Source organism: Coturnix japonica, chromosome 18, assembly GCF_054131305.1.
Source record: "Coturnix japonica strain WE chromosome 18, WE-NBRP24, whole genome shotgun sequence".
Taxonomy (NCBI): domain Eukaryota; kingdom Metazoa; phylum Chordata; class Aves; order Galliformes; family Phasianidae; genus Coturnix; species Coturnix japonica.
The window spans coordinates 1,998,123-2,024,898 of record NC_140680.1 but is presented as its reverse complement, the minus strand read 5'-3'; the positions used below and the strand labels follow the sequence as shown (position 1 = coordinate 2,024,898).

General features: G+C 47.1%; 2 long non-coding RNA genes across 7 annotated transcripts in view; one reads left to right on the top strand and one right to left on the bottom strand.

Moving 5' to 3' along the window:
- The window catches only part of LOC116654077 (uncharacterized), a 77,134-nt gene that overhangs the window by 12,970 nt on the left and 37,388 nt on the right, over window positions 1-26,776 (bottom strand). The window contains exons 1-2 of one of the 6 annotated variants that reach the window (XR_014935401.1): window positions 3,816-6,493; window positions 3,654-3,730 (exon numbers count right to left, since the gene is read on the bottom strand). The exons of the other annotated variants lie outside the window; for them this stretch is intronic. This is a non-coding gene — a long non-coding RNA (uncharacterized LOC116654077). Of the gene's footprint in view, window positions 1-3,653; window positions 3,731-3,815; window positions 6,494-26,776 lie in introns of those variants that run through there. 6 annotated transcript variants of the gene reach the window in all.
- LOC146757898 (uncharacterized) lies at window positions 18,780-21,560 on the top strand. Its single transcript, XR_014935396.1, has 2 exons — window positions 18,780-19,272; window positions 20,515-21,560. It is a non-coding gene; the product is annotated as an uncharacterized LOC146757898 (long non-coding RNA).

The window sequence follows — 26,776 nt, the reverse complement described above, 5'->3', positions numbered from 1 at the left end:
GAGTGCTGTGGGGGCCCCTGCAGTGTTTCTCCCTCACATGTGGGTGGCAATCTGGGCTCTGCTGCACACCATGCTGGATGTGTGGCAATCCAAGCATCGCTCTGTGGGGTCTGGGACAGCTTTGCTGTGGCATCTATGTGAGAATGGGATTTATAGCATAGGAGTAAGAGCTATCTGAACATGGCCCATAAAACGGAAAGAATCATATTTTTCTCTTCAGCAAGTAACTTTTAACAGCTCTGTTGGGTGCTTATTTGCAGTCACAAGGCAAAAATTTTGTCTCTGCTGTTTATGACCCTTTTACTCATTTCTGCGACAGGAGGGTGGCTCAGAGAGGCGCCAGGGATGCTCTGTTGCTGGGTGTGCTGTGCTCCGGGGGCTCTTTGATATGCAGCCTTCTGCTGCACTAATGTTCCCATTAGTCTTGATTACCTCTGCAGGGGGTGGTAAAGGCTTCTGTAACAGCGTGTCTAGGAAAATCCTTCTTGAGCCTCTGTTATTTTCTTTGTGATATTTCCCAGATCTTTGAGGAGATCCGTTTGGAGTCATTTCCAGCCCTCCTGATGGCCTCAGTTCCCATTTCCATGGGGAGCTGGATGGCTGCTGTGGGGTGTAGGAGCAGCAAACCACTCATTGTGGGTCTCACACGGCCCTGATCTCCTGACTAAAGCTTTCGGCTGCTGAAAGCATGCAGGCCAAACCCAGGAGGCAATCAAACACATGAGCTGCTCCAAGCACCGCTCACAGCTCCGCCAGGAGGAATGATCAACAAAAATAAATGCAAGGAAGCGCATGTACATAAACCATCCCAGTGAGGAAATGGCTGAGGTGGGACCCAGGGGGTTCCACTGTCAGAACAAGAAGTGGAAAATTAGAGAAAAATTAGATATTGGCCTAAAATGTTCAGAAGTGCGAGTGTTATACAGACTATGGGAGCGCTGTGGGATGGAGGCTGATCTGGATTGAAGACGTGCCGGTGAAACCTCATAAAATTCTTTCCACTCCAGCCTGCAGAAAGCAGCCCCTCTGCAGAAGGACTTCATCACAGATTCAGTCTGGTTGAAAGACCTCTCACACCCCTGTGCCCACTGACCCCGACCCCCAGCGCCACGTCTCCATGTTCTGGAGCATTCCTATGGGCGGTGACTGCCCCACTCCCTATAGTTAACAACAAAAAAGTTGTTTTAAAATATCCAATAAGGCAGGAAAAGTTAAATGACTTTTCTTTTCCAATGAAAATTACACTTAAACTTGGGGGGGAATTCAGGGGCCAGTTCAGAAGTGCCGTGACAGCCACTGCTGCTTTGTGCAAAGGGCAGAGCCATGTCCTCTTGCTGCAGGGGACACACAGGTCTGTCACACTGGGGCTCAAGTCAACAGGAGCTGTGTAGAGCTGCCACCATGAGCTGTGATTCAGACACATCTCCCCGCCATGCAATTCACTGTGCCAGACACCAATTTACCATCATTACTACACAATCCTTTGGTTCAAAGACCACTGAACATTACCTCCTATTACAGCTTGCGCCTCCAAAACACAAAGAAAGGGCAGAACAGGGCTGCAAGCACACGGTGGAGGACAGCAGCAACTCCACATCACACAGAGCTGGTGCCACTACTGTCAGGCAGCTGGGGGCAGTCAGGTTTGAGCCCCATGCCCTGCCTTGGCACTGCACCTGGGGAACAGCACTGGGAGACCCCCACTCCATGTGGACCCTGAGCCAGGCCTCTACCCCCAACCTGAGCAGCCAAGGGGCCAGGGTCTGCCTGCTGCTGTGCTGCTCTGCTCACATACTGCACACTGGAGGTGCGGGTAAGGACAGCACTGGATCCGAATGCTGTGCTATAAGAACAGCTGTGATTTAAGAAATCAGCACCGAGAAGCTGGTACATTTAAAACAGCCCCTGGCACATCTAAACACTCTGTAAATACAGAGTTAGTACCTCCTGAGATCAATTTGTCATTAATAAGTTACAAAAACAGGATTTGATGCACAGAGAAGTGCAAGCATGGAAAGAAGCCTATTCTCTATTTCCAATTTTCTCTCCTAAAATTTAGCAGTGATATTAGTGTGACCCAATCTATTAAGGGGAAGCAATTGTTACAGGTAATATGTATTAGGCGAGAGTCCAGGCAATAGCTTGAAATGCATTTTCCAATATATTTTGTCCCAAGTTGGGCACATTAGGGCTTGACTCTAATGCATATAGCAACAATTTTCATGTCTGAAGAAGTGCATTAAAAACGAGTGCTCACTGATGTTTTAATAAGGATTGAACTGAATATATCAGTCAGTATCCATTCCAATTCTGGAGGACAATTATCATCCATCAGCAGAAGTCACTGCGATTAGAAACCACTGTTAATGATTACAGAGAACAGCCTGGAATTGAACCCAAGCATTTAGTGACTGCACAGCCTATCCTTACCTCCAAAGGTATGGATGACTGCTCACCCACACCATCCCCCCCCTGCCCATCTTAGTCTGCTGCTGACCCACAGCCTGCCTTCTGCAGAGCACCTCTGAAAATGGAAGATGACATGGGGATACCCAACCAGTGTCCTGGAGCTGTGGGCAGCCGGTGGGGTTTAGAACATTTGGGGATTCCATCCACAAAGTTATAAAAATTAATGATGGTTACTGTGATACCTTTTCCTCCTTTAATCTCAAATAATATGCTTCAGGCATACATCTATCATTCCCTGGTTCTTAAGCCTCCTTTATCCATAAACCAGAGAGTCCATCAAACGTTCTATGCATCATGCAAGCTCAGGGAAGCCACACAATTCTGAAGTCCCAGCCTGGCTGTGCAGGTGACACTCTGATCAATGCTCCATGCATCTGGAAAACTACTGATCCCTTCCATGTATTCACAGTATGGACTTTTTTCTCCCTTTTTTCCTGACGTGCTTTTATCTCAACCTGGTGACTGCCAGCCAAATCCCAAGCAGCAAAGAGCACAATGAGCCCTTATCAGCTGTGTTACACTCAGCATTCCTTCCACTTTCACAGAGATCACAACCTGAAAGATGAGCACTGCTGTCACAGCCACAGGAAGCACAGGTGGGACAGAGAGCGCTGGAGATGTGCCTGGGAAGGACCCCCGAGGGCAGAAGGTGTCTTACAGCATGTGGCTCTGATGCAGCTCTAAGCCGTGTGTGAGTGCTCTGCTATGAAAGGCAAAAACATAGTCTGTAATTCTGACTGGCTCCACTCTGTCAGGACGAGGACAGATGAAGAATGAAGCATGCCAAAGCCCTTGGTGGTGGTGTAGGATCCCAAATCTCCCAGTGAAGGAACCTTCCACGTGGTTCTGAGAACCACCAAAGCACTCAGGCTGACTGTACAGCAGGACACCGAAGTTCTGCACAGCTCTGATTTTCTGTGCTGCCTGCACAGTGAATAAAGCTCCACTTGGTCTAACAGGTGTGTAAGGCTGTATGAAGGCACTGTGCAGTTGGTGTGATTTATGTTTTCCCACACACCCACCCTACAGGAAAAGCACCCAGCAGAGGTTCCTATAAGGGGTGGGAAAGCAGTCCTGTGCTGAGCAGGGCTCTCTGGGCTCCAGTTGATGCTCCGCAGGAGATGCACTGTTGGCTGGTGCTGGGGTTACTGCTAATGGAGGTTCTTCACTGATTTGGTTCTTACCATCCCTGTGCAGAATGGAAAAGCTGCATCCAGCTTAATGTGGGCAAAGGGCAGAAGGGTCTCTGTTTGTCTCTGTTCTGTAATAGACAAATAATTCTATGGGTAAGCAGAACTGGAGGAGAAGTTTTGATTTCCGATGTGCTACAAAAAATTAAACCATACCTGGAAGGATTGCATTAGAATCCCATGAACAGAAAACCAGTGCAGGCAGGCGAGATATGGGGAAAGGCACCAACCACAAGATCCTTCACTTCTGCTGGCACCTGCAGTCCCTCCATGACTGGGCCTCAAGGCAGAGCACTTGTGGGTGAAACAAAGCTGGTACACATGTAAATAGTAGAGAGTCAGCAACCTTCTCTAATTTATCTGCTCTATGAAATGCAGAACAGGTTGCAGAGCAAGATAACGCTCCCTGCTCTAGAGCAGATAGTGCTGGATGGCAGCTTGTCTTTCTCCCGGAGAAACAAGGATGAACAAAACGTAACACATGAGTTATTTGAGAAATGTGGGTCAAATTGTCTTCATCTGAAGGAAAAGGATGCTTTCCCAGCTTTCCCTGATGGCATTTTAGCTTGCAGCTCCTTTCTCATCCTGAAAGTCCTCACACTTTGCCAGCTGTACCCCATCCCTGCTCAGCACACTGTGTTGGCACTGCTCCCTTTCTGGCTCCTGGGCAGGGGACAAAGTGCTGCCCTGTGCTCCTGCTGTCTTGTCCCTCTGCTGTGGTGCTGTATGCAACCTCTAACCTTAAATACTGTGACTGAAACACAGAAACAATGCAGTCAGTTCTGTTTGATGGGAAGCTGCCACCTGAGCATTTTGACCTTATTTTTAGCTTTTGCTGCAGACCTACACCTTGTCTGTCCATCCAAGTGCTGCCAGTCTGAACATGGTGAGCTGAGCAAGAGAGCACAGTTATGCACAGGATGGCACTGTTAGAGGATAACAAAGCACTGTGGCAGATGGAGCAGAGATGGCACCACCTCCTTGGGTGGCTCAGGCTCTACACTGCCTTCTCCCATAGAACAGCAGACGTGTTTATGATGCTGACCATACTGATGGATCTGGGCTGGTGGCAGCCCCAGCACAGCCCAGAGCACCCTGCCCCTCCCCTGCAGGTCTGTGGGCTCCAGGGGCCTCCAGATGCACCCCAGGAGACAGCAGGAGGAAGGAGAGCTGCCGGTAGGTCAGGGACAGGCGGGCACCCCCCAGATCCAGCACTCCTCCACCCCAGGAGGAGTCAGCACACAACGCTGAGTGCACTTTCCAGTATTCAGCAGCACTGATGGTGATTTAGAAACACTTAAAACTGAGCTATGTCACTGGGCAGAACAGTGCTTTCAGGAGGGAGGGCTGCAGGCAATTCCCTGTCCGTTCACTCCTGTGACAGTCACTTGTATTTATTTACTCACAACGGCACTAAATAGGACTTAAAATATCCTATAACAAGTATCCCCCAATCTCCAGTTCAACTTTTAATCATCCAAATCACTGAAACAAGCAATTCAGACATACGAAGAACTGAATTTTCCATCCAATTTAGTTATATAATTGAGAGGCTATTTTCAGTCTTAATTAAAATCCATAATCTAAAAATACCCTTTTCCCAATCCGGGCGCCATTGGTGTAAGTAAGAAGCAGGAGCCCCTGTCCTTCCAGCACCGGGATGAACAGATTGATTCACAGAAGCCAAATTCAGAGCACTTTAATTCTCTCTTCGGGATGGGAAGAAGAAAAAAAAAAAGCCCTCAAAGCCCTCTGACTGCAGGGGTGGGGAGCACAGCTGCCCACCAACCAGCACTGCCCCAACCACACCACACCCGCTGCCCAAGAGGAAAAACCCCACAACATGGGGCACCCAGCAGGAAAACAAAGCCGAAGGGGATCAATAGTTCGAGGAGGAGCAGGTCAGGTAATCAGTTTTAATTTCTTACTCATTGGCAAGGGATATTGACTTTCATGGAGCTCTGCTGATGTTCTATAGCGCGTATTTAAAGAGCAGAAGCCTTATGGAAATCTTCGGAGCACATTATAAAAAGACCATTCTATCCTTGACAGCAAATCTATTTTTGTCATCACTTTTTTTCAGGAGGAGCTTTCCCATCAAAATAAAGCCCCCTGAAAGGCCCATCTGTCTGAGCTCCCCGTTTGTATATGCACCGAGCAGCTTTATAGACCTTAATTGCAAATAATAGATTTTTGTAAATTTATTTATCTCCTGTAGAGAATTTAATCAAAAGTTACATTAGTGCTACACAGTTCACCTCTGGACAAAGAGGATTTTATATTGTCCAATATGGATTTTTGATACAAATCTGGAAAACACTGTTACATTCCTTTTGTGTTTCACAACTTCAGTTCTATGTTAAGCAACGTGTGCTGCTCATGACGCACCTACACAACAAAGATGAGCTGCTGCAGCTGCCTCAGGACTGGAGAGCCAGCCCAGCTCCTGTTCCTCTGCCAGCACTGCATGGATATGCGGCCAATGCAGTGAACCACATGAGGCCAGGAATCCGAATTAGGACCTTAATTCCAACAACCACATTATTGCATCTGGAAAAATGAGACCAAAGGCAGCCCCCAAGCAAGGATCAGGTATTGCAAAGCCTGTGTTTCTATCAAACAGAGCTGCACAGTGGATAATCCGGGCACCATTCTACAGCCGTTTTGCTTTTGTCTATTAAAAAATCAATTACATGTGAGCCTCACTTACTTTCTTTGGATGGAGATATGACTACATGATGGATGCTGCAAGAATGCCTTTGGAGGATGGGCAAAGAATGAGCAGTATGTTTATGTCTGAAAGAAAGGAAAATCATACAGAACTCCCTGAAATATCTATCAGTACATCCTTCCTCTTGGGCTGACCTGCAGGATGACCCTCAGAGGAGAGGCAGCGCTCAGCAGAGCCACACTCACCCACAAGAACCCAAATTCAAGCTGCATTTCTCATTTCCTATGGGAAAACTCAGGGGGATGATTTCCATACAAAGGACTGTTAGGTGCTGTATTTCAAACACACATTTTGCTTTAAAAATTGGAAACTAGATAAAGTCAACTTCAAGTGCTAACCCAGAAAGAGGCACAACATCTTCTCCAATATATCTTCTGGTCTCCTTTTATTTATAACACTGAAAGTTGAGTTCCGCTGTGTATCAAAACACCTTTTGATATGCTGATTTAGAGGAAAAAAAAAAATTGTTTTGAAACAGGTCACTCAGGAACCAATACTCAAAACATTACATTAATGTAGCGACTGTCACTTGTATAATAGTTCTATTTACTTGGTAGAAGAAAGCTTAAACGTTCAGAAGAAATGAATTAGCATAGTGTTTCCATTGGAAACTAACCATAGGGTAGGTGTGTTTTTGTATTTGGGTAGATGCGGTCTTTCAAACTATTCTGCTTTGCCCCACTTTCCTCTGCTGGAGGGGTCAGAACAAATAACCAACACCTTAATTCAGTTTATATTCCATTTCATTTTTCTGATCCCAGATAGTTACCATGCTATACAGAGCGCTTTATTTATTGGTTAAACACCAGTGTCTCACTGGCACGCTCACACACACTGCAGATAGATACACAGACATATGGAAGAGAGCAGTAAATGAACTCTGAATTGGTTTAATGTAGAACCCAGAATTCCCACACATCCAGCAGAAGGCAATTGGGAAGGAGACAGGCTGAGGAACAGTCAGCTCCAGAGCGAATGCCCTCAGGATGCACCCATGAAGTGCAGCCCAGCAGCATCCCTCACATTGCATCCCCTCTGCAGCCATCAGCTCATGGATCAGAACTAACAAGTGACGGTGGGCTTTCCTTCAGCACTTATTACTTTACAGCCCCTAAAACTACTGAGATACAGTTTCTCCTTCAGTGTGCAGTAAATCACAGAGCACAGAGACAAGCCCTTGGGCAAGGGACAGCCTGCAGCCAGGTGTGAGCCATTCACAGAGCAGATCTGGAGCATGTAGAGCACACCTGGCTCAAGTGCTGTTTGCCTTCATGACGCCAAGTGTGGGCTGTGGAGGACAGGGACACACTGAGGTGTGCCCAGCACTGCTGCTCACAATGATGCCCGTGGGGTTGCAGCTCTGGGGAGCTCACAGCCCCTCATGTCCAGGGGGTAAATCAGGCTCAGAGTGGGGCATTTCTCAGCACGACTGCCCTCCATCCTGAAGTGACTCAGTGGTGGGGAATACACGTTACATAAAACATAACAGTTTTGCCTGCTCTCGTGCTCCCTCTGCTTTCATTGTATGTGGGCTGTTTGGCTGAGCTGTGGGACAGGAGGAGTGCTGCTCTCTCCTTGTTCTGCTGATGTGATGACAATGGGAGGATTATTTCTTAATTTCCAGTGTGGTAAGTGGGCAATTATTGTCCAATTAGACTTGCTATTAACCTCTCTGTATCTCATTTTGCTGTCCATAAAACAAAAATAACAGCACTTACCACTCTCACTGGGACACTGTAGAGATTTATTGGTTAATGTATGTATAGCACAATGAAAATGAAAAGCGGTGCACGTTGTCGAAGCATAATTATTAATAATGAATCACTGTTAGCATTGTTAGTGTGGCTGTGACTCCAGGAAGGGTGCAGGGTTGGAGCTGGAATGGCTCCTCCTGTGGGGCTCAGAGCTGTGGTTCCCTGGGATGGGGATTGCTGAGATGAGGACTCAGCTGCAATTGTTGCAAATTATGGCACACTCTGTTTCCTTAAATCTAGAAGAACGTGACATAGCAGCTAAGATAATAAGCTCTAAAGTTTTCTGATAAAGGCAAAGCATGGCCTGAGGTGTCCTCAGCACCCAGAGAGCAGTGCAGGGCTGGGTGTACAGGCTTGCAGGTCTCTTTGTGCTGCTACAAATGGAAATAAAAATTAATTACAAAATCCATCATCAGCTTTGGCAGCAGTTTGCAGTCAGCGGTGCAGTCTCTGAAGAGGAAGAACTCACAAACCAGGAGGCAGAGTCTTTTCTTTACAGTTCTTTTGCCCTCGGTGTGGGGAGCTGCAGCACAGCACGGACATCAGCCAGCAGTGCATCTTGGAGCAGCGAAGCATCAGCAGCAAGTGAGAACCTGTTGCTCTGTGCTATGCTGGTGGCCATGCAGAACTGCAGTGCTCTTCCCAGAGCAGCAGCTGAAGCCAAACCTCAGCCCTTGAGCACAGTGCTGCCCCAGAGCAGGGACAGCTCTCCAGGCATGTGGGGCACCCCATGGCCCCAGCACCCACCGAGGTTCCTATGCTGCACACAGCTTGTGTCTACTGTGAGAACTGTGCAATGACATCCATCAGGGAAAATTTAATTAAAGCCCACACTAGCTTCTGCACAGGAACACAGCAATAACGGATGTATTTTATCCATCAAGGAACAAATACCATTTCAGAAGGGCTCCTTCCTCAGCTCGGTTCCCATTGAAACACTTGGATGAGTTCCAGCAGATTGCCACTGCTCCTGCCATCTGCCCCATTGAGAAACACTGAACAGCGCTCTGCTCTCACAGCAGTGCACCCACACACCTCTCTCTCTCTCTCTCTCTCTCGCACACACACACACACACACACACACACCTGCTGAAAGGGCTGTGCTCTCAGTGCTGCTCAGCGTTGCAGCTCCAGATCCAGCAGTGGCCACCGAGCTCCCCAGGGCTGGAAACACCGCTGGTAAGTAACACTGCTGGGCTCTATGCCAGGGCTGCAGCCACTAATTAATAGCTCTGTGCCTTATTCCTTCCTGTGTACTGGAAAAAGACAGAATCCCAGCCGGGCGCACAGACAGCGCTGTTGTGTTTTCTCTTAGAACAAATATAGAAAAGATAAACTCTACCCAGGAGTACCTATCAGCCTTGCCCTGACACAGGGAGCATCGATCCAATGCCCGGCCCATTGCTGCTGCCTAACAAAAGCAGCCACCAAATAGCTCCTTCTGCAATTATCCTTCCAGCAAATCACATCTAGCAGAGGCAAATTGACGCAGAGCTGTGGAGACCAGTGCTACAACACCAGAGATTAATCTGGTGGCACATGTAGGTGTAGGGGTAACGTGGTAATGAGTTATTGATTTTTTTAATTAAACTTTACTAGTATCGCATTTTCAATCTAAATGAATGCATCATTAGAGTAATTAATTGCACAGCATTAGCTAGAACTGTCTGAAATTGCAATCAGCATGCAGAGGCCCCCCCACCACAGCCGGCAGGTGGGCACAGGCAGCAGTGCCATCCCCAGCTCAGCACAACCTGCCTCTCCTTGCTGCCAATGCAAAGGCATTTGGAACACAAGACCATACCACTGCACTAATTTGGCCCTAATTAAGCTGGCATCTATCAGGAGAGGGGCACAAAGAACAGAGACCTTAGGACAGGCTGCAGGAGGGATCCTGTGTGCTCCATAGATGTCAACTTAAAGCTCACCTTAAACTCCTTTAGTTTGACATTACTACAGCTGATAACACTGTGTGTTTCTTGGGGAAAACCAGAACTGTTGTCCCATTTTGAAGTATTCCTTTAGGGTTAATTATGTGACAAATAACAGTTCCAGGGACTGAGCAGATTTAACCGCTCACAACACAGTGACACCAGGACCCCAGAGAGAACCATTACTGCTGCACACAGCTGAGAGGATTCCTTGTGCTCCCATATCAGGGCATGAAGCAAGACAAAATAAAGCCCCACTAATTTTCCTAACAAACTTCTTCTAAACAAGATCATTCCTAATTTCATGGCACACATGGGCTGGTTGTGGAGATCTGCTAGGCTACCAAAACTGCAACAAAAAGGTCATAGACCCAAAAATCAGACTTTGCAATTGCAGCAAAGCAGACTGTGGTGTCCCTCTGCTCTGCACCTCAGTAACACGGTCCTTCCTGAGAGGGGAAGGGGCGGGCAGACCCAGGGAGAGATGGGTTTAGTGCACACCATTATCAGACAGAGAATGTGCAGTGACACAGTGGGGGCACACAGCAGTTGGGGGCCACATGGGTGCAGTGCTGTGCATATCCAGGGAGCCCTTCCCTTCCTGCTCACTGGTGGGAGTTGGAAGGGTGAATGAGGGCTCCCGCAAGGCAGGTGCATGGTGAAGGTTTGAAGTTGTGGCTGCCCTTGGTGCAGACCAGGAGACACTCTGCAGCCTTCATTGCAAGACAGCCCTATTCCACAGCCTCATTCCTATTCCTTAGGCAAAAGCACTGAGCATCCACAGATGGTGTCACTGCAGTTCAAATGGCTCTAACAGATTCCTCACAGTCCCTTGTGCCCTTAAATCATATACATGTAGATTTGCACGTTAAGCTGCCTGACAATCACGCTGGTCTCATGGGAATAGATAAGGATAAAGCAGCATCAAGTCATGCTTTTTTTGTGTGTGCTTTCTTGTGTTTTTTTTCCTCATAATGGAAATAGAGCTATTATCAGAACAACATGACATTAAGTAAATGATATTACTGCAAATATCCACCAATTTCCATAATGCTTCAATGCTGCATTTCCATAATTTCATACACTCCTCTTTTTCTTTTTATTTAATGCCACTTCTTGCAGACAGGAGCTCAGAGTTGGGGTGGTTCTACGTGCTGAGGCCATCAGCCAACAGTGAAGGTGCAAACACACCCCTGTGCTACCCAGCACTGCTTTCTCCAAACCCAAAACTGGGGCAGCTCTGCTGAACTTATCCACCAGCTGCTTGCCTGCAAGTGCCAAAGCACTGCCCCATATAGCAGAGCCTCTGAATCACTTCATCCTGCACAATTCCAGTCCATTCCCAGCCTACACACGCAGGGGCAGTGCTAGCAGAGCCCTGGGAGCACTGAGCACAGCCCCCAGCACCTGCTAACAGTGCTATGGGGCCCAGAGCACATGGCTCTCTGCTCACAGCACTGCCTGAGCATCCAGCTGATGGGACACATAAGGTCTGTAGATGGATCAGCAGAAAGCAGAGTCACTGCAGAGGGATGCATCCCATCACTAGCATTAACTGGGAATTTCAGTCTTTTTACTCAGGGTGTCTTATGGAAAGTCTTAATAGTAGCACAAATTTGGATCCACACAGGAGTCTCAACCACAAACTGCCTTCCAGTCTCATGTGAAGGGTCAAGGCAGTGAATTAAGTTCCCACATCTGCTACAAGTTAACATGAGGAGCTGCAGCTCAGAAAAGCACTGGGTCCTACGCTGACCTTTACATCCACTTTTATTGCAGTCTCTCACTTCTACAAGAACTGTCCCCACAAGGAGAGGCTGTGCTGGGCAGCCCCAGACCTGCTGATGCCCCTCAGGGAACTGCATCCTTGTGTACAACACAGGAGGAATTCCAGTTGCTTTGTCAGCTACCTGCAAGCAAATCATATCTCTGTTTTACCCCCTGATCAAACACACTCAAAATGCATTGTGTCGCTTACTGTACTTTTTATCTAATCACTCACACGGCGAGATTTGTCTTCCCTAATTGAAAATCAGTGCAAGCAATTCCACAGTGCGTTTCCCTCTGCGTGCGGATCTGGGACTCAGTAACAAGGAACTGCAGTAACAGCAACCTCAGCATTCACCTTTTGTGAATGTTTTGCAAATGAAGCATCTTCAAACATTGCAGAGCAAACCCGAACTAAGGGGAAAGCTGATTCATCTGAGGAATCCAGCTGATATTCCAAGCTCCCTCTCCCAGGCACTGATGCTGCTGGGAAGCTTCTTCAGTCCACACTCATTATCAGTCCCTCAGAGCACCTCCAGCTGCTGCTGTCCTTACAGCCCTTGCACTGATGGATCTGCTCCATCTTTGTTCCAACATTTCTATCCTCCCAGCCCTACACTGACATAATTTTATTATCCTCGGGCTTTGTATGGCTTTTTAATTATCGTTATTATTTATACAGCGCGGCACACACAGAAAAATTTAATCGTGTTGTTTATATGAGCTAACCTGATAGACTAATGGGAAAATTAAGCATTTCCTTCCCACCATTGGCACAAATGCAATTTCTTTCCTCGCTCTCATTAGCACAGTGTTAATATAGAACCCGATGTTGCTGGAGGTGGAAGTCTGTTTTCTCCAAAGGACAGGTAAACCATAACATACGACAAATCCCTCCCGCCTCAATCCCTCGCTGAATGTGCTTCAGTCCTGTCGTGGAATAATTAACAATGGAACCAAAGAATCAAGTCTAGAGTAATGAAAAAACATGAGGAGCTGTTAGGGAGCTCAGGAAAAAACGTATTGAAGAAAGTAAAAATGAATCACTGGGAATACGGCACAGAACTTCAGACAAAATGGTTCTGGTTTTCACACCACTGTGTTCCACAACAACAAAGAAAAGCCAGAAGACGCCACCGATAAACATTCACACTGTTGTACGTCTACAGAGTTTCTTTGGAAGTCTTTCAAATTATGAGTTTGAAATCAGTTCTCCAGCTGATCACCAAGAGAAGGTTTCTTCTGGTCTATAAAACTGAGCACCAAACAGAAACTTATCCAAAACTGCCCAGGCAGAACATCTCATTGTTGCACAGATTCCCAAAGGCACAAGGTAGCTACCCAGGCCCATCCCTTTATTGTCTGAACAGTAATGGAATAATTAAGCAGTTCTACTCTTCCCTAGAAAGACAAATATGCTTCAAAGGAAATAGAGATGATTGCAGCGTGGAACAGCTGAGCAGCAGCAGCGTGTGCTCCATGATCTGCACATTCCATCTGCCTGTTGCAGACATGCTGAAGCCCTCACACCTAACGATATCCATTTATGAATACTTCCCAACTGACATTTCTGGAAACACTGATCTGCTTCTGCTGTGTCTCAGTGGGACAAAGGCACAGGTCATTAAGAAAAGTGCACTGTAAGTAGGTAATGAAAGCCCATTCAATGCAATCATACAGTAGCAAGCATACAGGATTAGGATGTGGATTACACATTAAGGATAAGAATTTTTCAGGACATGTAATCTGTTCAGGAACAAAGCTGAGTTCCGTCTCTCCTTTCAGGCCAGGGCAGCCCTGCACTGGCCTTTACTTCAGCTCTCTCAGCTGACTGAGAAGAGAGCAGTCCTCCCTTGATGACTAGAAGAGCTGACCCTAGAGATACAGCAGTTTTTAAATGAAAGTGACCTATTCCATGACAAGGCAAATCATTACTTGAGAGAACAGAATCCCAGTTGGAAAGAATGCGCAAAGAGAAGGCCAGCCCTGGTCTGTAGGAGGCAGAAACAATAAAGGAGGTGCAAGGGAGAGGACAGCTTCTGATCCCAAGGTTATTTCAGGTGAGCAATGTCAGAAGGAGCTGCAGGCTTTGGTTGGATTGCCGTGCTCAGATACCTGGAGCACATAATGGAAGTTTCCCTGGGAGGCTCTAATTAGGCACCCATCATTCCCATATGTTCCAGTTTCACAAGGACAAAGGTACACGGGTTGCTCGCTGGGCACAGATTGCCACTGCTGTGGAACACCCCTCTGGGCACTGCCTGGGAAGGAACTGCACTGCATGAATCTATTCAGGTTCATCATCAGGTGTCTGCTCACTGTGCAGGGCTGTACCAGCGCTTGGTTACAATGAAAGCTTTAAAAGAAGGGTAGTACCACTTCAAGGGTAACGGAATTCCATGAGGAGAAAGAATATTAGCTTTAGAGGTCTAAAAACCCCAAGACGCTGCTCTGAGGCCAGCTGTGACTCATCTGCTCTGCAAAGACCAGGTTATGATTTTCAATTGCAGTCTTTGACAACCATGATTAATTTGATTGGATTTTGTTACGTTTCTGCAATTTTCTGGTATTAGATTATATTAATTAAAAATAAAAGAAAGAAAGAGAGAGAGACACAAGGAAAGGAGTTTGCCTCCCCCAAACCTCATACAGTGGAAGCCTTCTGCATAAGGGCTTTTAATGCAAGCCTATGTACATTTTCAATTGGATGATCTATGACATAATGAGATCTGTCAAGCAGAAGTCATCTCACTGGAACTGAAATATGACTTGACATCCACATTACCCAGCACAGAGCAGATAGATATTGCTATTAGAGAAGAGGTGACAAAAATGTCCCATTCATGGAGAGCAGTGGTCACATTTCATTGTAATGTGAATGGGAATCATTTGGCACTTTAATCAGTGCCATCTCCCATGCTGAGAAGTGGTAATGGAGGAGCTGTGCTGCTCTGTGCCTCTCATACAGAGGGCTGCTCTATGGTGCTGAGAGAAGAGGTGCATCGGGAGGGCTGAGGAGAGATGCTATCTGGGAGTCACCCGCTTCTGGTTACCACTACAGCATCAAAGCTAACATACATGACAAACTACATTCATTGCATTCCCCGCCTCAAAAAGCCATTCCCTCTCTTCTGTCTTAATTCATTCCCTGAGCACATAACACAGACAGTGCTTCCCAACCCCTATGTCCCATCTTTCTCCCTCCAAACCACAGCAAATCTCTGTCTTCATCATCTCCAGAGGCCATACCATGAAGAAAAAGAGAAAACTAAGCATTCCTCATCACAAATCCAACATCTCCACATCGTCTTCCTTCCTATGATTTGAACTCTGTCAGGACATCTCTGAGGGGTCAGCAGTACAATGTGGCTGCTTAACACCATCCCTGTGCCCATCTCAGGTTACCCAGCACTGCAGGTTTGGCTGCAAACACAGAAGTGAGGTCGCCTGTAGGGCTCTGCCAGCAGTGGGGCTTTGCTCCTGGAGAAGAGCTCTGTGCTGGAGCAGGATGTGCTCCAAGGGGTTTGAGCGAATAATTGCTGTCTGGGGTGGGAAATGCTGCAGAGATACCCTTCATTTGTGTAATCCTCTCAGAGATCTGAGCTGTATTAAGTAATCATCTGTGCTCCCCCTTCAATGAGTTCTGCTGGAGATGAGGGATAGATACATAAAATATGACTTCATTATAAAATATGCAGGAACCATAAGGTCCACAAATATTTGGCTCTCTCCAGAAGTGATTTGACAAAGAAGATTAAACTTCTTGTTACGCTATTCCCTCGTTAACAGTCCACTTAATATTTGACTAATCATTACGCAGGATCAAAGAGGACCAGAAAATATCCCCCAACTCTGTACAGAAAGAATGAGGGCACGTTCAGACAGACTGGCTGACATCAAAGCTCCTGCCCCTCAGCACCATCAAAGTGAGATTTCATCTGTTGCAGCTGCACTCATCAGTGCTGGCAGCACAGCAGGGAGCAGTGGGGCAGTGCTGGTGGCATGTGCTGCCCACCCTATGGCTGAGCACAGTGTTCCAGCTGGTGGAAGCAACCTTATCCAATCAGGGTCTCCATCTTTTAAACCAGTAAAATCAGCAGGCCCCCACAGCTCACTGCCATAACATGCAGTTACATGCACCTTTCCGTGGGGCACTTCAATCAGAGAATGCTTGGGGTTGGATGAGTAAAGACCCATAAAGGCCCTTGGGTCTCACTCCCCTTGGTGAGCAAAGACACCTACAGCTCCACTGGTACTCAGAGCCCCCTAGCCTGACCTGGGCTGTCTGCTGGGATGGGTACTTCTGCTTCTCTGGGCACTCTGTGCCAGTGCCTCACCACCTTTATAATAACCTTTTCCTACCCTCAGTCTAAATCACTCCTCTTTTAGTCTTAAATCAGCTCTGCTTCTGCTCCTTTTGCCTTCAGCATGTGCAGACTCAGACCATAAACAATCCAATAAGCCATAGCTCACAATATCTCCTTAAAGCAATATTTTAATACGTGGAGATTCATTTTGGTACCAATTCAGTTCAAAATCATATTTATCTCCCACTAAGTGGAAATAAAATATTCATGCCAGAAGCAATATTCTGATATTTTCTGAATGGAATATGCCCCACAGAGCCAGCACACAGAGCTACTCTTGCATGCTGTTCTCCACCATCACCCCAGCAGCCACCAGCACCTCCCAGTAATAGCACTGGCTGTGAAGTCCCCAACCTTCTCTGCCCACCAGCAGACATAACCTGTTGGGGGAACAAAATCACAAAATCAATGCTACATTTATTCTGCACTTAACACATCTCTTTCATTGATTGTACCACTACAGACTGTTGAAGCAGATCAAGGAAAGATCTAAATGTTGAGGAAGTTATCAATCTGTGTAGTGAAGGTAATGCTCCAGATCTAAGCTGCTGGATGGATTTCCATGCTAGCCCTTACATTTAACTAAAACAGGAATGGTTTCACGTAGTACAAAAACCCATTCTCAGTTACAGGATATTATATGCTGCTGGTTCATAAAGGGCAAATAAGCTAAAAAAAACTTGTTATTCACAGGAATCCGAAGATTAAAACAGAGCTGAGTCAATCCCGGCTTACATTTGTATTAAGGATCTGTAGGTTGATAAACTGAATGACCCATGATTGCAGAGAAGGGCAGGAGGAGCTCAGCCTGAGGCCCCCTGAGCAGAGACCACCACCAATGGACTTCCTGCACTGCCAGAAGCTTCCCGGCTCTTTCTGCTGTTGGGAATTCATCTACATGACTGGCACAGGAGGGTATTTCTGTAATTACTGCAGTGAAGGGGAATAGTTCCAGAACTGCTTAGTGCTGAAACAAATCACTGTATTTACTGTAACTGCCCACTTTACAGCACCTCTTCTTTTTTAAGTCAGCTCAGATCACTCCTGAAGACCTTGTTTTTCAGGTTATTCTGCTAACAGAACTGAACATAGAGAGCTGCAGGTCATTACTAGTGCTCAGGACTGGGTTCTGCCCCAAGAGAGGACAAACCACCTCCTGCTGCCAGCCCTCCTATCCCAGAAGCTCCCTGCAGCCAAACAGATGCTGGCTGTGGTGCCAGCTGAGCTGCACCCTGTGTGCCACAGACATCACTTTGAGGGCTGACAACCCTGGTAGGTGTGACTGCAGGTAGCCGATAGATATGAACTGAAGCAGACACAAAGCACACTTTCTTTTTCCTTTTTCAACATTTTTAAGTCAAGATGGGATGGGATACATGCACAGCTGATGGCAAATCTGTCTAAAATTTCCAGTGTCTTTGTGGCTGAAGCTGTCTTGAAGGCTAAATTACCCTAATACAAATAAGGCAAATAAAAACTGATTAATTGAATCAGAGTTGTGCAAAGCAAACTGCACACATTCCTCAGCACAATCCCTGCCTCGTAACTGCAGCCAGGCATTCCGGATTAGATTTATTTTGTGTTATGTCAACATAATCATGGCTACATGGCTGCAATCCACCGCAATGATATTTCGGGGTGGGAAATCTGCATGTCTGCAAGTTTTGTAATGGCCTTTTTATTGCACTCCTGTAGTTTCTAGAATTTCTAAAAGTGGGTATTAGCATAATGCTCATAAAGAATATTAATAGGCTACAGCAGAATAATCCGGGCACATAGCAGCCCCAAGACACAGCATAGAGTACTGGAATGGTGCTGCAGACATGGCAGCTCTGTGGGGCACTGCCAGGTCACCACCATCAGCACATGGGGCAGCAGTGCCCCACAGAGCCTCATGGAAAGACAATGTTGTGGTCACAACACTCTGATCACCATTCCAGCTTCATGAAGCCACTTGTCTGTTGGCTCTGGAGAATGATCTCAGTGCAAGAAGCCCCTTGTAGTACCATCAGTGGTACATCTCCCTCCAGCACTGCTTGCTAATGCAGTGCTGATTTCTGTGCCCACACTGCCCGCAACACACAGCAATGAGCTCTGCCCCTGCTCTGCTTTCTTGCAAGCCAGCCCAAGCTGCCCCCCACCCACACAGAAACACCATACAGAAACATTAACAGCTTTTGAGTTTGTTGCACTCCGCCATGCAGCAAGGTGGGTGATTCCTGCTGCCAAGAGCTGTACTGGAAGAGCAGACCCAAGTGAGTTCTCTGGGTGAGATTGCTGAGAATGAAAGTACTGGGACACCTTATGCCGAAGTGGAACCATCATCAAACAGCACAGAGCTGGTGTGGTGAAGCTGAGCTCAGCGCTTTTGTAAATGAAGAAAGAGGAGAGGGAAATTCCAGCTGCACAGAAGATGAACTGCCCTGCACCTTTCTGGGCACAGACATCGATATCAATCAGCACTTTGCTGCTGTCTGATGTAAACGTTGTTTGACATCTGCAGAATCTGACTTCAGGATTTCACCTATTTTAGCCACCACAAATCTGCAATTCTTCATCATTTACTGCTGCCCAAACAATCCTCCTCCATTGCCCCGACTGTGCTGCCTTCCCATGGCGCTCTCGCTGTTCACACCAATTAATGCACGGATTCCAGCAGGTTAGCTGCTTCTTTCCTCCTGGGAATGATATATTCAATTACCACCAACAGATGTACATATGAGGGGGAGCAAAACAAATGCTTTTTTCTTTCTGCTCTGCACTTTGCTGACTGTCTTCACCTCAGTTTTATGCACCAGGTTTTGTGTTAGAAAAAGCAAACCAGCTGTTCTCCCCCCAACCTATGCATTGCATTGTCCATCCTTTAAAATTCTCCTGTGACTCTGGGCTGTGGCTCACTCTAACAATGCAGGGAGTGGTGCCAGCCCTCACCTCGGACACCTGTTACCAGGGGAAGGCTGTAGTCCTGCCCTGTGCTGGGTCACAAATGCTACACTATGAGCACTCGGGGACAATGTGTGCAAATGAGGATCCTTGGGAATTCAGTGCCTGATCTAAAGGGAGGTAAATGATTATCACAGTATCACAGCCTGTCTCTACAGCTCCTGTGACAGTTTTGTCTGTGGATTTTTTTGGTTGCTTGTTTTTGTTATTTGGTCAATGTTAAGCTATCCTAATACCCAAACCGGGTCTTCTCATCCACCAGAACCCCCTTCAGCTCTCAGCCATCCATCCCCATCCTACACCCCGCAGCCCATCCCTGCCTTTCCAAGGAGCTGCCAGCAGCACCCAGCTCCCCCAGCTCATAGCAGCATTCCCGGTGACACAACAGCACTGGCACACACACAACTGTCTCATCCTGCTGCCCCAGTCACCAATTGATCAGCCACCTTCATTCTGCAGCCTCACAACCTGCAGGTGATGGAGCATGCCAGAATCATTTTTCCTTCCTGTTTGAAAACCCAACAGGGTCGCACAGTGGTGACTGTATAAATACCACATCTTCCTGGGAAAGGCTTTAGAGAGTAATTTCAAAATGACAGGTTCTGTGCCTTCCAGAAGCCCACACCAATGTACTTTGCTATGCCCAGAAGGAGACTGAGCCCGGTGCTCCTCTGTGTGCTGCCACAGCACCGTTACTCAGACAGAAATCCATCCCTCCTTACTCCTGTAAGGATCAGACCAGCAAGCCTTTCAAACCAGCCTTGTTGTTTTGGCAGCTTATCTCTGCGTACAGAAACCAATTATTGCTGGAATGCATTCAGGTTTTGTTCAGCTTCATTTCGAAGCTCCAGCAACCCCTTCTCTGCACTGCTGTTCCTGGATTGCTTAAAGGACATGGTGGCTGAAGAGCCAGAATGGATCTCATTGGTAAGGAAACGCTGGACATTTCCTCTTAGCATTAACACAGAAATGCTTCCTTAAATACCTCAAGATACACAACCACCACCTGAGCTCCATTGCACTCTGAAGGACAGCATGCAGGCAGACTGTGGTGCACGAGTGAGCGGAGAACACTCTGATATGGCCCTTCTTGCTCACCTACACACAGCACAGACCAGTGTTTGTACCCCAGCTCCTCCCTTTCTTTTGTACTTTGTATATATAACTACATTTATGACAGAGAAGAAAAAATTCCTTGAAAAATATTAAACTTGCATGGTTTGAAGCGGAAATGTTCTAACAAACTCTGGAGCAGGTTGGTTTGATGCCTCAGTGCTTTGATGTATGTTTGGATGAGGACAGCTCTAAAGTTTAAAAACACTTCTGCTGATTTCTCTCTTCTTGTGCTTTCTCTATGCACAGCTGTGTGTCCCAGCTTTGAAGGAAAGCTGTGTGGTCATGGCAGAAACCAGCACAAGAAGTCAGTATTGCAATGCCAATGAGCACTGCAGGAAGAGCTGCTGGATGGCAGCTGACACAGCTGCATTGATGGGAGAGGGAGAAGAAACTGCACTGAGCCTGGACTGTGATAAGGACATATGCCGCCTCATTTCAAACTGCTTTACCAGTAGCTGTGCAACTTGGTAGCAAGTAAAAAAGTCCACATGTTCTGCTGGATAATGTTCTGCTCATCCACCGTGTGATTCTGCCCTTCTGCTGATGAGCATAAACTCATAGACTTGATGTGAGGGCAGAGCTGTGAGCTGAAACAGGTTAACTGGGCATCCTGTTCTGCAAGGCAATGTAACTCAGCATAGAGATCAGCCTTGAAAAAATAATCGTGTCAGAGTTACTGCTGTTAATACCATTAGTTCAGTCATTCACACAGCTGGGGAGCCTCCCTCAGCCTGCCAGCTAACAGGAAAATTCTCTGAAAGACCTGAAAAATAGCACACACCATTGCCAGAAGTAACACAAGTCCTTACCAGCACAGAGCACAAAACCCTGAAGGGAAGCTTCCCTGTCCCATGCCAAGTCCCTGTGCCCGTTCCATATGAGTTTATTTTAGCATTCACGGGCTGAAATGGTGAGGAGGAGGTGAGGGGAGTTAGGTTTGAATATACTTCCGTTAAGATGGAATACGATGTCTCAATTGTTAACAAATCCCAACTGGCTGTCGCATGCTTTGTGCCTCCCTGAGGAGGTGCCAGAGCTCATTGAGCTGCACAGAGGGGCTGCAGGGTTTGGGTGGCAGCGATCACAGTGGGGCTGCCCCATGCAGGATGCTGACCTGCAGCCCACAGCCGTGCCACGGAGCGTCTCATTGCATTCTCATCAGGCACAGCAGGCTTGCAGAGCTACAGCTAATTATACAAGATTTATCTGTGCAAAAACACGGGGATTAGGCAGGCAGGAAAGCAGCTAAAATTTATTTGGAGGCTTTGTTTAATAAAAAGGTGTAAAAAATAGGATTTGTACAGAAACTAATCATTCCTGAAACACGTATCCAAAGGCAAGTGGGGGGAGGAGATTAGCACTGGGCTTTATTCTTTCCTCCTACCCTTTCATGCTGCTGCCAGGGAAAAAAATAGAGGATCTGAACTGGAGCGCAGCAGAGCTGATAACTGCCGGTACATGGGATGCCGCTGCTCCCATTGTTCCCCACCACACTGCCTGCACAGAGCGAGAACTAATTCCTTATCAGTCTGCATTGTGCACCAGATGTGTAGTTCAGGAGGAGGTCAGTCCCCATACAGCAGCATCAAACCCATTCCTTCAGCCCAGGGATTGATGAGCACAGAGGAAGGTGATGCAGAATGCAGCCTGTATCCCATCCCAGCCGAGGGTCAGGATGAGGTAGGATGAAGACAAGCAGACAGCAATGTATGGGTGCACAGAGGTCTGTCAGCATCACCATGTGTGAACAGAGCCCATTAATGCTGCAGGCAGGAACCCACCTAAAACCTCCAGCACTGCAAAGGTTCATTTGATTTTACAGCTCCAAACAGGTGTGCAAAAAGCCCTTTTACTCATGCTGGACAGGCTTTCCCCTTAATTGCAAGGACAGATGAGAGTATTGTATTAAACTCACTACTCACAAGTTTTCCTCCCCCCTACACTCGTGGCAAGAAATTCCTGTTACAAATGCTACCAAACAGCTTTTAATTCCAAATATTTATTTCTCTCTAATTTTAGGGAAGTCTTTCAGTCTTCTTCCCTTAAAAACAAACAAAAAATCACTTATTCCCAAACTCTCCCTCATTCAGCTTCTTAACATCAACAACCCTCAGTACGTATAAACACGTGACAGTATGTCACTACTTTCCTTTACAACTCATTCATATAAGAGAGCTATGTAATAACTCACACCAGAATTCAAGACATTGTAAGTGTATGTGTTTGACCTGCAATTCATCACCTTTTCCTTTGAACCAGTTACACTCTATCATGGGGAGGTTACTCCCCCGCCCCCAGTGCACAGTCCCTAGCAGCCCCACTGCCTCCTTTCTGCATGCACTGAGTGTTTCACGCTGCATACTCCTGAAAAGAGGTTCCATCTCAGGATGACTCACACGGAATGAAAGAGATGAATAATGGAACAAATAGTATCCGAAATACCAGCAGCTCCCCCTCCCTTCCCTGCCATTTAACATTCCGATGAACTGAAACTGAAAGGCTATGGAGAGCTGTACTGGTAGCAGAACTGTTTGATACTGATTTCATAGGCTGCTGCTTTCTGAAAAGTCTATTTATAGCTTTATAATTGCCTTACAAAGCCATTCGTGGGAGGAAGGCCTGATCTTTCCTCTCTCCACTTACGCTGAAGGCCCTGGGAAGCAAGTATGGAGATTTTCTCCTGCCCGGTGTCTGTAGAGGTAACAAAGCACTGAGTGAGGAATGGGCAAGTGGTGGTGACCCCTTCCTGTTCACTGCACAGCAACGCAGCCCTCATCTCTTACAGAACCAAATGGTGCTCATGCTGTTACATTCTCATTGTGGCACACAGGTTGGTGATGTGCTCTTAGTGGTTATTTCCTATTTGGTCTTTTTATATTTGCCTCCAAGACGGAAATATTGGCTGTAAAGGAGTGAGGAGGATGGAAGGAGTGATCGATGCTCCAGAGAGAGCACTGAACAGAACAACGCCTCTGTCCTGGGTGTGTGGTGATACAGGGTTCTGCCTAAGGGCTCCTCTGCAAAGCCACCCCTGCTGCACACCACTGCTCCTCCTGGCCCAGCACCTCACAGGGCTGCTGTAATCACAGCTGATTCTATTAGCCCTCTCCCCACACCCTGTTTCTCATCTGCTAATTCTCCAGCCCAGAACAGCAGAGGCCCTTCCTATCAAAACTTCAAGTGCGGAGTGCTGACATTTGGAGATAAACAGGGAAGCACTCGACAGGCAGCTAATTCTCATCTCATCCGCTCAGAATTTCTATTACATTTTGTTTCTAAGATGTCTATCCACAGCACTAGCAGAGAGATCTGTCAGACACACAGCACTGCTAATAAAAAACAGCCTTTGCATGTCAAACAGCTGTGCAATAGGTTCTGGAATTCCACAGCACATGTGAAACCCTATTCATGGCACCACCGTTCCAAGACCCAACTCAAGCTGCAGCACAAGCTCATGCCATAAATTGTTCATGTCATTACAAAACACACCTATCCCTCCAGGCCTGAGGATTTTATTCACTTCAGCTCCCCGACCATGGAGGCCAACATGCTGTATGGTGGCAACACACTGGTGGGCCTTATTGATGGACAGCCACCCCCCAGGCACTGCTCAGCTCCCTTCCCAACCCCAAGGCAACATCAGATTGCCCTATGGAGACACCTCCAAAACAAGGTGGGGGAAAACACCCCTCTTGCTATTGACCCCTACACTTAATGCAACAAAAAGCCACACGTAAATGTGTCTTGGCTCTGAATGAACACTTAAATCATCATCTTTTTTGGAAGCTTGGTGACAGCTTCTGTAGAGCAAGATTTCAGTTATTACTGGATGAGAAAATCGCAGAGTGATGAGAAGTACTGGGCAGACTATCTAATGATTTCTGCACAAGGTGTGACGTACATCCCATCTTTGTACTAATTCACTGCAAAGGAACAACGGATCAGTGGTAACTGGTGCATAGCAATGCTGCTGGGGTAATCAGGACTATGAGCAAAAGCTCACATTATTTGTAAATCTGTTTCCTTATGGTTATATTTTTGTTTAAAAGGGTACACTGAAACCATTGTAAGATCATTCTTTCCCTAAATAAAAGCTGATTTCCAGCCAAGCTATGTGCCAGCTCCAACACTTCCATCTGCATGCACATGCAATCCCTATTTATGGAAACAAACTGGGAAGCTTATCGTGCCTGTAATAAGGAACTGTGCTCAAGCTGGGAACTCACAGGTTTGTAGAAGGAACTCTTGCCCACCAGCACTGTTGAGCGCAGCATTCAGGGTTTCCAACGAGCACATCCATTTCCCCAAGCACCAGTTGGCAGCCAGACGGCCAGAACAAGCTTGCAGGGTTGGTTCATCTGGTCCCTAGCACAGAGAGGCTGGCAGGCCAGCACAGAGCTTGGGATGCAGGAAATGAGGCAGACACTGGCCAGGCTGTTGGTACCCTACAGCACTGCAACACCCGTAGCAACAACTCCCCACACAGCATGAGATGGGGCACTGAGCTGGATCCTCACAGCTCTGCATCACAGGCCCTGCACTGCTGCAACTCCCCAGCCTGACTTCACACACATCCTCCAGAGTTTGGTTAGTGGTGGGGATGTCCCAAGGGGCCATTGGTACATCACCAACAGTAAAGCCTTGTGATTTCCCTGCCTCCAGTCATTTCTCACTGATTTGGAGACCCCGGAATATTCATGACACTCCTTGTGGCTGAAGTAATCAACATCAAAGTTATGTCCATGGGACAAATCAGGCAGCACTGTACCAAGGTGTTTACAAGAGATTTCCTCTAGAGATATGAATCCATATGAGTTCTCCCTCTCACACCTTGCTCCAAAGCTGTACTTGTAGGATTCTCTGCCAGCAGCCTGCTCAGGACATCTTTCAGGAGTGCTTCAAGTATATACCAAGCAATAAGAGCTTATTTGTTGAACAGTATTACCTCATTTGTTGCTGGAATTGGAGTGCTTTGTTGAAAAACGAAGTGCAGTTCCCCCTCTGCACTGGCACCAGGCACTGTTGAGAATATCAGTCCCTCACTCGGAGCAGACACTGCCTGTGGGGACATCCAGCAGCTCATGCCCTCACTGCATCACAATCCTGGCTTCCGATCTGGTTCACTAACATATTTCTACCCAACCTAGAGGATTTCCTGGGTATATATTGTGTGCCCCGATGGCACAAGTGGTAGGAATGCCGCATTGCAACACTGGAGGCCCTGGGTTGAATCCCCCCTGTGGCGCAAGTGGTAGAAGTGCCGCTCTGCTACACAGAGGCTCGAATCCCGGGGGGTTGGACTCGATGATCTCTAAGGTCCCTTCCAACCCGCATGAGACTATGATGATACTATTATATCTTGTTGTGGCTTCCATGGGGTAAGCCATGAAGTCAGACTGATCAGCCTTGCAGATATTTCTCCCCTCCCCCCACTGTTAATAGATTCCCACCTGAGCATTGATGCCATTCTGGGATGCGCAACATGCCCCCATCCCACATACCAGCAGTTTGCAGCAGGCACTGATCTGCTCAGCACCACTCAGTGCTTTGGTCCAACCTAGCAATTTTCAATGAATCACCACCTCCTATCAATCTCACAATAGTTTTTTGAGATGGGAGTTTTGGGTGCTACTGTTAGACAATAAAATAGCTAGTTCTGCTTCTTGGAACTATATTCTGCTCAGCAGCTGTCCACACGCAGCACTGGTCTCCAAGTTGGCATTATAAGAATATAATGGAACAACCCCACCCCCATGTGAGCCCTGCTGCAGGAGCACTGTTCTGCCATAGATCTTCATGCCCCATGAGTGTGGCTGTCTGCACACACCTGTCTGGCTCTTGAAACTAAAGGTGAAAAGCTCCTCTATGATCTGCAGTACCCCACAGTCCCTATTCCTCTCAGCCAAAGATTCTGCCTCTCATAGCACACCTTTACCCCAAGGCACTCCCTGACCCAGGCTGGTTTTCAGAACACCCGGTCTGGTTTTCTCAGGCATCCCCAACCTGCCCTGCAGTTGCCGCAGGGCACACTCTGCTTTTTGCCTATGGCTGCAATGTAGAGGGGATGTGTGCTGTGCTCAGGAAGAACGTCACCCCTACTTAGTTTGGATCCAGGACTTACAGCAATGGGTTGACATGAGGTTGTGTTGTATGATTTTGACATGCTTGCCACTGCAAACTTCTCAGGTTAAGGCTTATGCAGAATTACAGAATGGCATGTAAAACAACCAGGAAAATAATGAACAATGGCAGTGCTTGAACTTTGGCCTTAGGTACATAAATACCCACACGTATACTGCCATCTGCCTGGGCATTCAGTCCCAAGTAATCTCCATAATGCTTTTCCTCCTCAGCATCCTCATTCCCACTGACACTAAATGGGACATGGCCTCAGAGACCACCACCTCTTTTTGCCATGCATGAAAGCAATGGAAAAGAGATTGAACTTTGGTGCCCAAAGGGGTGATTCTAGCCAGAGACAAACACCTGGAAACATCTCCAGTCTAAC